The 13,945-nt window shown below is 40.5% G+C and overlaps 1 protein-coding gene across 1 annotated transcript in view; it reads left to right on the forward strand.

Moving 5' to 3' along the window:
• The window catches only part of ZNF407 (zinc finger protein 407), a 456,924-nt gene that overhangs the window by 391,612 nt on the left and 51,367 nt on the right, over positions 1 to 13,945 (forward strand). The gene's annotated exons all lie outside the window — the stretch shown is intronic.

Consider the following 13,945-nt stretch of genomic DNA (forward strand, 5'->3'; position numbering starts at 1 on the left):
ATTTCTGCTGTTACAAAGTAAGATTGTTGCTTTTTTGTATGAAAATAGTACAGTTTTAATTATACATTTCAGTGCAATTAAAAAAACCCTTAGAAACTTATATTTGAATAGGTGCTAACGTATCAGTTTTGAGAGTTGCCATGTTTACTGCAACAGTGGAGAATCAATTGTCTCATTATCTCAAAGATTTCCTTTTTGTTTGTTTTTTTTAGAAGTTTTTACTCTGTGTGTTTTTTTCATTATAATCATCACACAAGTTGTCCCAATAGCAGCCTTTGTGTTTTTTTGTGATGGAATTCACTAGTAATATCGCTAGTAATGTAGCCTGTATGAACATTGTTGTCAACTCTTATGTTAATTGGACAGTGACTGAACAGGACTTAGTGGTCAGTGTCATGATTTTTTTAACGGTATTCTTTTATAGTATATTTTAAGCCTCACAAAACACTTCAGGGCTTTTTTTAGTCTGCATTATCAAAATAACTATAATCTTAGATATCTACAGTCTGCTCAGAAGTGAATTTGCATTATTTTATTCCGTTTTGTCTAAAACTTTCTTTCCAATTTTTGTTGTCACTGTATTCCTAAATGTGCAATACTTACATGCCTATTTTCAGTTTTCAGCTGTGTTTGAATTATCTGTGTGGCAGTTTTTTATAGTGGGAGAATAATGTTTCTTTCAATCTTGCATTATAGAGCAGCTGCCTTGGCTTTCCAGAAAACATCACCTTTGGGCAGAGACTGCTCATGGGAAATTTCAGACTGGAAGAACTTTTCAAAAAGTTACGAATGAATGAAAACAGTCAGTTATAAATTCAGCTGTTTTGCAAACTTTGTGATCGCTTTGCTAAAAAGCAAACACTGTCATTGAATGGCCATTAAGCCTAATTTTCAAAGAAAAGGGACACCTATAGTATCTGAGAAGCAAGGGTGCTATCCATACGACAAGTTGGATAGCTTTCTGGGGCACTTTTGTCCCAGAAGACATTATTAACTGAAGCTACTTGCACACTCTTAACCTATCCAGTAACATGTCAGCACATGAGCCAAAAATAAACTCTCATATATTCTACATGCAAAAATATTGTTACTGCTCAGGGAGGCACTCTGCATCCACTTCTTCTGCCTGGCTTTCCACAATATACTCCACTCTGCAGTGGTCAGCTACTCTACTCTCCTGATGCTTGTCACCATCAACAGACAGGGTGCAGGGCTAGATGGAGCTTTGGTCTGAACCAGTTTGGTCATTCTTATATTACCTTTCCCTCTTGCCTGCTAACTAGCACTTCACTATATAATAATGACTTGCATTATTTGTAGTTGTTCTAACCCCGTGATCACCAATCAGTCAATTGCGATCGACTGGTCGATCCCGAGGCCTCGACCAGTCGATCACAAGGTGTTCTGGGACCCCCATTTTCCTCCACCCCCAAGTAACCCCACCACCTACCTCGAGCAACAATGGAGGTAGTGGCAGCTTCCCGCGGGGTGGACGGAAGTCCTACTGCTGCGTATCACTTCCGGGGGTTCCAGATATGCGCTAGCTGTTTCCTTGCCCCAGCTCCCTGGCGTTCCGGGAACTTACCGGGTAACTCCCCAGAGGCTTTCACTTCTCTGCGGGAGGGGGGAGTTGGGCCTGGAGGGAGCGTGTGCGCGGGCTTCCCTGCTCCGCGGGAGGGGGGAGTCAGGGCCAGCGGAGGCACGTGACGGGGCTTCCTTCCTCCACAGGAGGGGGGAGTCGACCCCAGAGGCAGCGCGTAACAGAGGCTTCCCGCCGAGGCTGGTGTAGGGGACTCCCTGACCACACTGGCACCCTGTTCCTGCCCCCACTGTAGAACCTTGTCCCCCGTCCTCCGGGCCCCTCCCCCGTTCCTTCTCCCCTGCCCCCAGCCACAGAACTGTCCCCCGCCCCTCCCCGCTGCAGAAACCTGCCCCCCCGCAGAAACCTGCCCTCCTGGCACCCTGCCCCCTGCTGCAGAAACCTGCCCTCCCCTCCCTGCTGCAGAAACCAGTCCCCTGTCCTCCGCTGCAGAAACCTGTCTCCCCTCTGCAGACACCTGTCAACCCCGGCCCTCTGCCCCCCCGCTGCAGAAACTTGTCCCCTGCTGCAGAAACCTGTCCTCCTGGCACCCTTTTTCTTCTCCCCTCCCCTCAGTCACAGAACTCTGTCCCTACTGGCACCCTCTCTCCTGCTGCAGAAACTTGTCCCCTGCCCTCCCAGCACCCTGTTCTCTCGACCTTGCCCCCAGCCACAGAATCTTGCCCCCACTGGCACCCTGTTCACTGTCCCAGCACCCACTAGCACCCATCCTCAGTGCCATGTCCCCTGCTCCCAACTGACTTTTCTGTGGGTCAGTGACCCCTGACTCAAGAGAGGTTCCCTGCCCTTCTCAGAAATAAAGACAATGCAGAAACTTTTTGTGTTAGACATAGTATTTTATTTAAAAATGAAGCCTGGCCAACAAACCCCCAATGGGGCCAAGCCCCCATCTGGCCACAGCCACTCCTGCACTCCCCCTTCCCCAAGACCCTAGATCTGAGCTTACCATACACTGGAACCCCCTGCCCTGAGCCCCTCACATACCTCAACCCAAATTACTTCACCCTCACATCCACAAGCCTGTGGCTTGCTTAGTACCCAAACACTGCCTGGCCTGGAGTCCCCTCCCCAAGCCAGCGTCCCCTTCTCCACCTCCTCCTGCATCCAGATTTCTTCCCAGAGCTTGCACCTCTCACCCTTCCCACACCCAAATCCCTCATTCTCACCCCGGAGCCTACACATCCTGTCTCAACCCAGCGAGGGTACGGCTAGACTGCAGGAGTTTTTCAGGATTCCAGAGTTATCCCAGAAAAACTCTTCTGCATTCAGAGATGTGTTTGTTCTTCCGCTTTTTTTAGTGGAAGAGCAAACGTGCCCTTTCCACGAGGAATAAGGGAGCTTCAAAAGAAGTGGGTTTTCTGACATTTGATCCAGTCTAGACAGGCCAAATGTTGGAAAAACCTCTTCCTACAGAAGAATTGAAAAGAAAAAAAAAAAAAGCAGCAGCAGTGTAAGGATTGGGGATAGCAAGTGATGGAGAGGAGGAGAATAGAAAGGGGCGGGGCTTCAAGAAAGGGGCGGGGCAGTAGATCTTGGCTTGGTCTGTCATTTAAAAAGTGATCTTGGATGTAAATAGGTTGGAGACCACTATTCTAACCCAATCTCTCTTTTTTTCTCCCTCCTTTCTTTTCTAGTTCTCCTCCCATTGTTTTCTATTTCTCCCTCCTCCCTTCCTTTTTTATTTATCTATTTTATTTTTGTCTAATGTACTGTGTTATACAACCTATAATAATCTCCTTCTCGGGTCCCACATTTTCCCAAGCAAAGCTTGGACGCAGCGAATAACTGAGCCCAAAGAATCATATGGCGCTCTCACGGTCACTTCAACAGCAAAGGCGCAGTAATGACTGTTTAGGCCCAAAGTGATTTAAAGATGTAGTGCCAGTTTTAACTCTGGGTTTTGTTGAACTTTATACTCAAAACATTTAACATTAATTGAAGTGGATTGTTCTGTATTTTTAGGACGAATGGAGCACACAGAGCAAATTATTTCTCAGAGGGCCACCTTGTCATTAAAATTAAGTTTTCCCACCTATTATACCTCTTGTGTGTTTCTATAAATCTATCTTGACTCAGATGCTCTGATACTATGATAATGAGCACAGTAGAAGTGTCTATAAATACATTAATAAAACTAATAAATAAAACCTTTACATGTACAGAGCAGTTTTGCAAATGAGCTCAATATCATGAAGTAACTTACCATTAATACAATAATGGGGGTTGAATACCTAATTCCCTATTTTCAGGTTACTCTTCATGTAAATCAAAAGCTTTATTTCAACCTAGATTTTCCTGTTTCGTTTATAAACATTACTGAATACTTATTCGGACATTACATTGTAATGATAAAAGTGGAGAGCATATATATTGCCAATAATTGATCCTATGTCTGCATCTTTATTTGTTTATTTATTTATTTGTCAATCAATATTCACTACATATTATTTAGCCTAAAATTTAATAGACTGGCACTTTTACTGTGATGAAGGTCTTCTATGTGGGAGGCAGGATGCCTAATTTAAGAAGAAAAATAGATGCAGTGACACATGGGCAATTTTAGGGAAATTTCCATGCAAATTCAAATAAAAGGAAACTTTCTTTTTACCACAGTTTTGATGTTCCACGGCAATCCCTTTTAGACTTCCATATTTAGTAAGTGATGAGTTTCTGTACTTTTAGGTAGTATACTGTAGGTCGAAATAAGATACACAATTTGAGCTATGCAAATTACATATTTTATTTTGATGTTATTTTGAAATAGCTTATTTTGAAATTTGGTGCTGTCTATGCAGCACTTATTTTGAAATAAATTGCTATTCCGAAACATCCCTTGCTCCTCATGGAATTAGGTTTACAGGGATGGAATAGTGAATCTGTTATATTTTGACATAACGGGCACATTCAAAAGCTGAGGAATAACTATTTTGGGTATCCCAAAATAGCCTGCAGTGTAGATGTAGCCTTAAAGAACAATCCAAAATGAAGCACAGAGAGCCCCAGCACAACTTTCTGTCACATTACTTTCCTCCTCCTTTCCACCATGAAAAAGTGCAAGTTGCTTGTGCTTTGATTCTCCACACTAACTTGTTCACTTTTATGCAAATCCCAAATTAAAAGTGCCCATAAAACAACTGAAAAATGAGAGTTCATGATTTTTATGGCATAGGTGTAGTCACTTAAGAACTTAGCACTTGTATCATGAGTTAAAGATGCACTACTTCATTGGGGCACCAAAGAAACATATACCATAACTTTTTAAATATTGGAATCTAGATGCTAGCACATTTTCTAAATTTTATGCATTTGCTTTTGCTGAATAAAACAAGAATTCTGTTTTATGAACAATTATGAGGTTTCTCAATCTCTATGAATATTTACTCATTTACGCAATGTAGCACAGCACCAACAGGAGCACAACTGTCAAGTACTAGAGACAACTAGGTTCAAGTCTCTGCTGTGTATCAAGGAACATAAGGGCCAGTCACATCCCAGCTTAGCAGCCTAACCACCAAGCTATTGGATATTCTGGGCTAAGGGTCTCTCTTTCTTTCACCAGAAATTCCATGTTAATCCCAATAAACTTTCCAGATGAAAATTTTGGCAAAAGTGGTGTCTCCACACACAGTATTGACAAATCATTGTGGCTATGTCTACACTATGAGTTTTCTTTGCAAAAAAATATGCTAATAAGGGACTCATTTACACGAGTCACAATCTCATTTGCATATTTTCTGCCTATCCATTTTTGCACAAAAACAAGCAGTGTGGACCTTTTCTTTTTGCTCAAAACCCCCCTTTCCCACAAGATCGTTATTCCTTCTTTTTTGGGGCATAAGGATCTTGCGGAAAAAGGGGTTTTTCCGCAAAAAGAAAACATCCACGCTGCTTGTTTTTGCACAAAAACCCTAGCTCAAAACGGATTGGCAGAAAATATGCAAATGAGATCATGACTCATGCAAATTAGTCCCTTATTAGCATATTTTTTACAGAGAAAACTCATAGTGTAGACATAGCCAGACTGTTTATACCAAAAGAAAGACAAAAGACATTTGACATGGTTTTAATGAGTCTTCAACTTTATTTTTCAATGTCTAGGGCTACTTAGCAGATAAAAGTGTACCGTGCAGTGATAGAGGCAGCAAGGAGGGAGGGGAATGTGAGTAGTCGAGTCGACTACCCGATAAGCCTAGGCTGTAGTGACTACTCACTTACATCCTACCTCTACCTAAACTACCTCTACCTAAACCCTCCTAGCAGTGTTAAAGTGGGCTATAATAATGGGTGGTCATCTCCCTGCTGTATCAATTTTAGGAGTCCCCAAATCTTCTCACCCCTGTTTGTTCCCTTAATGAACACCTCTTTTTAAGCCCTTTTCCAGGCCATTTATCCTGTCACTGTATACCTTCCCTATGGAGTGCCTGCACTGGACATCTGCCCTACTCTTATGTAATTGTTATGACATATAGCCAACCACCTTTCATACCATGCATGAACATAGCCCTTCCTCAGCTAACTGTGAGGAAGGTGAAAAAACCCAACTGCGCCTAGGCCAATATGGTGGTAAGGGAAAAATTTCCTTCCCAGTCATCCTTTTAAAAAGAATGGAGGGGGCAGCCAATGTAATATCCACAACAAGTTTTGACCAAACCTGTTATTTTACTACCTAAAGGGATATGCTACCTCAGTCTGCTCCATTTAAAAGGGAGGCTTTAGGCACAGGGTTCCCCTTTTAACTCCGTCATTCCCAGTGACCACACTGAGCTTTTACAGTAGGTGTCATCTCCTCCAACCCACTAGCCATAAAGCAGTTTCCTTCATTTGGCCAGCCAGCCAAACACCACTTTTCCCTATTTAACAGTGTGGTGCAGTCATTTTCTAATGAAAAAGTTATGTTGTTCAAATATTCTAACAAGCTGTGTGCATGTGCGCATGATGGTTATTATTTTGATTAATTTTATCCCTTTTGACTCATACTCATCATGGACACAAGAGGAGGGAGAGGGTTGTTTCAGTTGTACAGAAATCAATACTTAGTCTCAATCCATTCATATATTAAGCATTCTTAATGTTTTCAGCAGTTACTCCAAAAATTGCTAAACATGTTATTTTTCCCTTTGTTTTCTTTGGTTCTTATTGAATCATTTTATTTGAAGTTTCAAATATTTTTTTGACAGTTAGTTCACGTATTCTAATGTAGAAAGGTCAAGCTCTGAACTGTAAGAGTAATTTTCTTCTCTCACTGCAAACAATTATTCCTCTGAAACATATCTAAAGTGGAATTGGGGCTAACTCAAAACCTTGTATTTGAACCTCCTAAACTTTGAGGAGTTTACTGTCTATACCTGGATCCAAATTTTTCCACTGGCATAGATTTCCATTATGTCCCAATTGGGAGAAAAGTCCTAGATTGAAACAATCCCCCAACCATTGGTGTTGTCTGTTCTCAATCCAAATTATGTAACTGATGTGCATCTCCAGCCTAAAAGTCTTGAATATTATTATTTAAAGCTGAATGGCAAAATGGACCTAGAATACTATCTAGTCTGGTTTAGAAATGCAATAGCCTAATTGTTTCAGTAATCAAAAATAAAAATACTACTACTAATACTACTACTCATACTAATAGTTCATCTGATACTTTACAGACTTTAATCAGCTCTACTAAAATGACCATTTTAAAGGTATGGTTTTGATTGTTGATTTAACAAAGGTCCTGGTCTAAATAGGAGAGGCGGACCCCACAGAGTATGGGTAGATGAATTGTAGATAGGTGAGGAGCTAGTCTACAGAAACTAAGCCACTCCGCACTGGACAGGGAAAGACGAAAGGAAATATTGAGGGAGGCATTGGGCACCAATGGGCGTTGAGCCCATGATTGCTGCTGCTGATGATGATGATCCTGTAAGCTAGTGACAGAGCTATGGACCACTGAGTCTTTGCTCCCAGTCCCTTGCTCAGATCAGACTTGCAGAGTATTGTATCTGTCTTGTAATACAGTTGATAGAATTATTTGCTATTGCTTTGGACAACAGATTGTTATTTTACAAACAAGTGTGGGATGCCCAGTATTTGTTTTTCATTTATCCTTCTGTTCAGAATACTAGTGGTCCAGCCCTAATATGATGTTGAATCTGTGAAAGAGCAAAAAATATCATGTACTTTAAAGTAGAAATATTAGGCAATAAATAGGATGGCTGAAAAATCAATAATGAAACATAGGTGGTTATTATTGCTAATTTAATTAAGTCTCTATCTTGTGTAAAATTGCATTTAAACATCACAATGTAGCTGTATATACTTTTTGAAATGTAACTTGCATATGCCATTTAGAAAAAAGGTGACATATGACTAGTTTAAAAAATAAAATATTCAAAGATATCAAGGATATCTGTGAATAAATGAGGTGTGCAGAAGTAAAAGAGGGAAAAAACCTAGAGTTGTCTAAAAATTATATGAAGATAATAGTTTGTTTTTTCCCTCTATTGATTATTCCCAGAACTTTAGGTTTCACAGTTTAGATTGACAACTGAGTTATTTGCCCATCCCTGGTGACTGACAACAGATAATGGAAAGGCTTTTACCATGATATAACAGCAGAGAATAATTTCTAATTTACTACTATACTTCTCATCAAAAGTACCCCAGCAAAAACACTAGATTTATCACTTCAATTACTGGAATTTCACATTTAGTTTAAAGAGACATGTTTCTATAATATGACAGGCTTTACAGATTCTGAACTTCTTCTGTCATTTCAGCTATCAGAGTAATCAGGAAGAGTTATAAATGAAAGCAATTGTTTTAGTTTTATAACTTTCAGTGCTGTCTACTGGCAAGCAAGGAAACAGGCCATGAACTGATGGTCTTTGCCAAGTCTATAAAAGGGAAAAATGTTTTTCTTATCACGGTCTTGTTATGTATGTATGTATCTATTTATTTATTTTTAAACCAACTGTCTGATAATGGACAGGACCAGTATTGAAATAGTATTCAGGGAACATTTACAAAATAACTTTGCATTTCTGTTCTAAATCATCCATGTAGCTATAGTAAGTGTTATTTACCTCAAAAATACATGCACTGCATTTAACACACGTATTCATAACTCTCATATCCGGCTTGCATGCCTCAGGCTTGTACAGAGAATCAAAAGGGTTTAATAAAAATAAAACAAGCAAACCATTGGCTTCAGAAAATAAACATAAGCTTCAAACAAATATTTCATCCCCTGCTGTTTTTTCCTGTTTTGTGGGGAAGAGAAGGATGTTCCAAGCATCTTTGTACAGAAGAATCCCTGAGATTCCCACACCTGGTGTTTTCACTCTTTATATCTACCACTTTTAGAGTGTCTCTGCCTGATTATCATTTTTCAGGCTGAAGAGCATTCATGGAAAATCTCTTCCATGCCATGAAGCACCACCTTCTGCTTCATAGCACGTTGAATAAAAGCTCACATCTGCTATGGAGGTATGGGCTTGTGGGCTATAGATGTTTGCAAATGAATTCCTTAATTACTTCCTCCATTATCTTCCCTGGCACAGAAGTTAAACTGACTGGTCTGTAGTTTCCTGGGTTGTTCTTATTTCCCTTTGTGTAGATGGGCGCTATATTGCCCTTTTCCAGTCTTCTGGTATCTCTCCCGACTTCCATGACTTTTCAAAGATGATAGCTAAAGGCTCAGATACCTCCTCTATCAGCTCCTTGGGTATTCTAGGATGCATTTCATCAGGCCCTGGTGACATGAAGACATCTAACTTCTAAGTAATTTTTAATGTGTTATTTTTTTAATTTAAATTCTTAACCTACCCCATTTCCACTAGTATTCACTATGTTAAGCATCCCGTCACCATCAAAACTTCTTGGTGAAAACTGAAACAAAGAAGTCGTTAAGCACCTCTGCTATTTCTAAGTTTCCTGTTACTGTTTCTCCCTCCTCACTGAGCAATGGATCTAACCTGTCCTTGATCTTCCTCTTGCTTCTCATATATTTGTAGAATATCTTCTTGTTTCCCTTTATGTCTCTAGCTAGAATGATCTTGTTTTGTGTCTTTGCCTTTCTAAGCTTGCTCCTGCATACTTGCGTAGTTTGCTTAGATTCATCCTTTATCAGTTGACCTAGTTTCCGCTAAGGATGTAAAGGAGTAGTTGACTACCTGAGAAACAGGAGTTTATCAGGTAGCACTATCAACTACTCACTCATTCTCTCCCCCACTCTGCATTTTTAAAGGGAAGTTGGCAGGAGAGGATGCTAGCTGAATCCTGGATCTTAGTACAAACACACACACACCCGCTTTGAATTTTTAAAGGGAAGCCAGCAAAAGAGGATGCTGGCTGAATCCCTGGTCCTGGGTCTCAGCACAAATATACACCCCTGCTTGCTGCCGCTCTGCATTTTTAAAGGGAAGCCAGCGTGAGTGCTGAGACCTGGGACGAGGGATTCAGCCAGCATCCTCTCCTGCTGGCTTCCCTTTTAAAATGTAGAGCAGCAGCAGAAGGTTGTGCTGAGATCTGGTGTGAGCCAGGACTGAGGGCTGACACTACCTTTCCTTATTGACTAATCGAGTAGTCAATGGAAATTCCATCGATTACTCGATTAACCAATTAACTGCTACTTAACATCCCTAATTTCCACTTTTTATATGGCTCCTTTTTTATTTTTAGATCATGTAAGAGCTCCTGGTTAAGCTAAGGTGGTCTCTTACCATATTTTCTATCTTTCCTACGCAATGGAATAGTTTGCTTTTGGGACTTAATAATGCCCTTTGAAAAACCGCCAGCTCTCTTCAGTTGTTTTTCCTCTTAGTCTTGCTTCCCATGGGACCTTACCTACCAGCTCTTTGAGTTCACTAAAATCTGCCTTCCGGAAATCCATTGTCTCTACAGCCTCTTCCCAACTTACAGACTGGTTACAGACCAAGCAATTGATCGTAACTCAGTTTGTTTGTAAGTTGGACCCCATAGAGTTACATGCGACCGCGCTGTTCGTAAGCATGGATCACATTCGTAACTCAGGGTCTGCCATTTATGACAGCTTCTGTCGTAACTGGGAACGGTCGTAAGTCAACCGTTTGCAACTCGGGGACCGGCTGTATTTTGCTGTTCTCCTGTCTACCATTCCTTAGAATCGTGAACTCTGTGATTTCATGATCACTTTCACACAAAATGCCCTCCACTTTCAAATTTTCAACTAGTTCCTCCCTGTTTGTTAAAATCAAATCTAGAACAGCTTCTCCCCTACAAGCTTTCTCAATGTTCTGAAATGAAAAAAAAATGTCTCCAATGCAGTCCAAGAATTTATTGGATAATTTGTGCCCTGCTGTGTTAGTTTCTCAACAGATGTCTAGATATTTGAAGTCCCCCATCACCACCAAATCCTATGCTTTGGATGATTTTGTTAGTTGCTTAAAAAAAGCCTCATCCACCTCTTCTGCCTGGGTAGGCGGTCTGTAGTAGACCGCTAGCATGATATCACCCTTGTTTTTTACCCCTTTTAACCTAACCCAGAAACTCTCAACAAGTCTGCCTCCTACGTCCATCTTCACCTCAGTCTAAGTGTAAACATTTTTAATATATAAGGCATCTCCTGCCTTTTTGTCCATGCCTATTGTTCCTGAGCAAGCTGTACCCTTCAGTACACAAGATTGGAATATTGGTATAATCCCACCACGTCTCTGTGATAGCAACTATGTCATAGTTGTGTTTATTTATTAGCACTTCAAGTTCTTCAGGTTATTAGCACTTCAAGTTCTTCCTGCTTATTTCCTTGCATTTGTATACAAGCATCTAAGATATTGATTTGATTTTGCTCCCCGTTGTGACTTGCCCCTCCTTTGTCACTGCTATTATAGCCCATTCTCCCTCCCACTTCTGACCCATCTCCCAGGTCTCCATGTTCTTCACTTACCTGTGGGCTGCCCTCTTAAAGCTCTTTTCACTAGGTTAGCCAGTCTGTGTCCAAATATTCTCTTCCCATTCCTTGAAAGTTGAATCCCATCCCTGCTTAGCAGTCCTTCTTCTTGGAACAGCATCCCATTGTCAATGAAGCCAAAGACCTACTGGTAACACCATCATTACAACTAGGCATTCACCTCCAGGATACACCTGTCTCTGCTTGGGCCCCTACCTTTGAAAGGAAGGATTGAAGAGAACAGCACCTGCTTTCCATACTCCTTCACCCATACTCCCAGAGCCCTGTAGTCACTCATGATCTGCTCAAAGTCATACATTGCAGTATCTTTAGTGCCCACATGGATGAATAGTATGGGGTAGTAGTCAGAGGGCTGGATAATCTTCGACAATAACCTCATAACATCTCGGATACAGGCCCCTGGCAGGCAGCATACCTCCCAAGATGTCTTGTCAGGGTGACAGATGGGTGCCTCCGTCCCCCTCAGAAGCGAGTCTCCAATCATCACTACTTTGTGTTTCCTCCTCGCAGTGGCAGCTGCAGACCCCCCAGTCTTGGGGGTGCAAGGCTTTTCCTCTTCTGCTGTAGGGGGTTATTCCTTATCTCTTGTATCCAGAACAGCATAACGGTTCTCCATAACCACCATGGGAGGGTTAGGAGCAGGGGTGGAGCATTGCCTGCTGCCAGAAGTGACTAGCTGCCAGTGTCCCCCCTGACACAGAGCCATCTCCTCCACTAGCACTGTGTCAGCAATCTTTTGTAATGGGATAGTTTACTCTGCCTTGATGGTCTCCACATGAATACTCTCAAGGACTTCCTCGTGGATTCAGATGCTAGCCACCTCCTACAGCTCTCCCATCTGCTGCCTGAGAGATTCCACCAGAAGGCACCTTTCACATTTCATGGTCTCCCCAGCCTGGATTTCAGTAAGTGGGAATTGCAATCCACATTTATACATAATGCACACCATGTGAATTATACATAATGCACACCATGATGATACTTAGTATTAATAAAATGTGATCATACATTGTATTTGAGACTAACTTGAGGATTGCTGTAGTACAGTTGGTAATACAAAGTGGACAGTCACACAAAAAGGTGGTTTATCCATTATCATGTATGAAGATGCAGAAGTATAGCAGTGAAGTTAAGACAGTTATGCATTTTAATGATCTGTTACAGTTGTTTTCAAGAACAACTGTGATTTAGTTCACAGAAAGGAAGTATCTAAAACTCCTATGCAGTTGGCAAATGTGCATAGGTGATTGAGCACATCTGTTTATGAGGTACAGTATTTGAGTGATAACATTTATAGCGAATTCTATTAAGTCTGATAACAGAGTTTCAGATTAACATGACTGTCTTATTCTTTTTATATTCCATTAACTGTTTTGACTTAATTCGTAATATAGTCTGTAATTTAGTCACATTCTGATTTGGTGGCAAGGGGAACAGAGGGAGGGGATTTTGTTTATTTTTTTGCTAAAATCATGTTAATCCTTAAACCTTAGAAAAGCAAACCAAACCATTGTGAAATTACAAGATGGCACCCTCAAATGAACCAGAGGCACTTTACTAACTTATTACAGTTTCCCTCAGTCAAATTTTGAAGTATAACTATGTTGGTGTGTTTGTTTTCTAATACACATGCAATATTAATTCAGAAGGTTTAGGAATAAGGAAGATACATTTAAAATTAAGTTTGGGATAAGCGTGTTTTCTTAGTGGAATTCTTTCAAATAATTTCATTTTACAGCCATGTACTGTGGCAGATGTTTGCAAATCTTGGTGTAAAACTGATTGAAATATTTTAAGAAAACTGAAATAATGTCAGTGGCAAAATTTATTTTACCAAGTGCAGATGTAAGACATCAAGTTCTCAGGCTGATGGCAGAATTAACAAAAAACACCATCTGGTTCAATAATTATCTGAAAATACCCATATTCTTGGATTTGTTTTAATACCACTTAGTTCCCAGCTTTATTTTATCTTTGTTTGCACACCAACGAGACTAGATTGTGCAAAATGAAGACTAGTTCCATCTGATCATTTTTAAAAAAAATGTGTTTTTGCATGAATAATGAATCTTTGAATTGTTACTAAACAAGCAAATTATTTGCGTATGTGTCACATCGGTTATCAAGTTTGCACATGTGACAGCTTCAACAGCCGTCACATAAAATGCATAGAGCTTGTAACCATATGTTTTTGCTTGACAAAAAGCTAAAACTCAAGATCAATTTTCAATATGGAATGCACAAATTAACACTTTAAAATGCACTACAATATGTACGGTGTGGCAAAATTTGCAGAAATAGCACGTTTCTAGATATTAACTGATATCTTTGGATTCGACCTTAAGGTATTCAATCATTTTGATTAAAAGACTGATTTCTCATAAAACCACAGTCTGTTGGAGGCGCAAAGCCAA

Source organism: Pelodiscus sinensis, chromosome 2, assembly GCF_052426305.1.
Source record: "Pelodiscus sinensis isolate ZL-2025 chromosome 2, ASM5242630v1, whole genome shotgun sequence".
Taxonomy (NCBI): Eukaryota; Metazoa; Chordata; order Testudines; family Trionychidae; genus Pelodiscus; species Pelodiscus sinensis.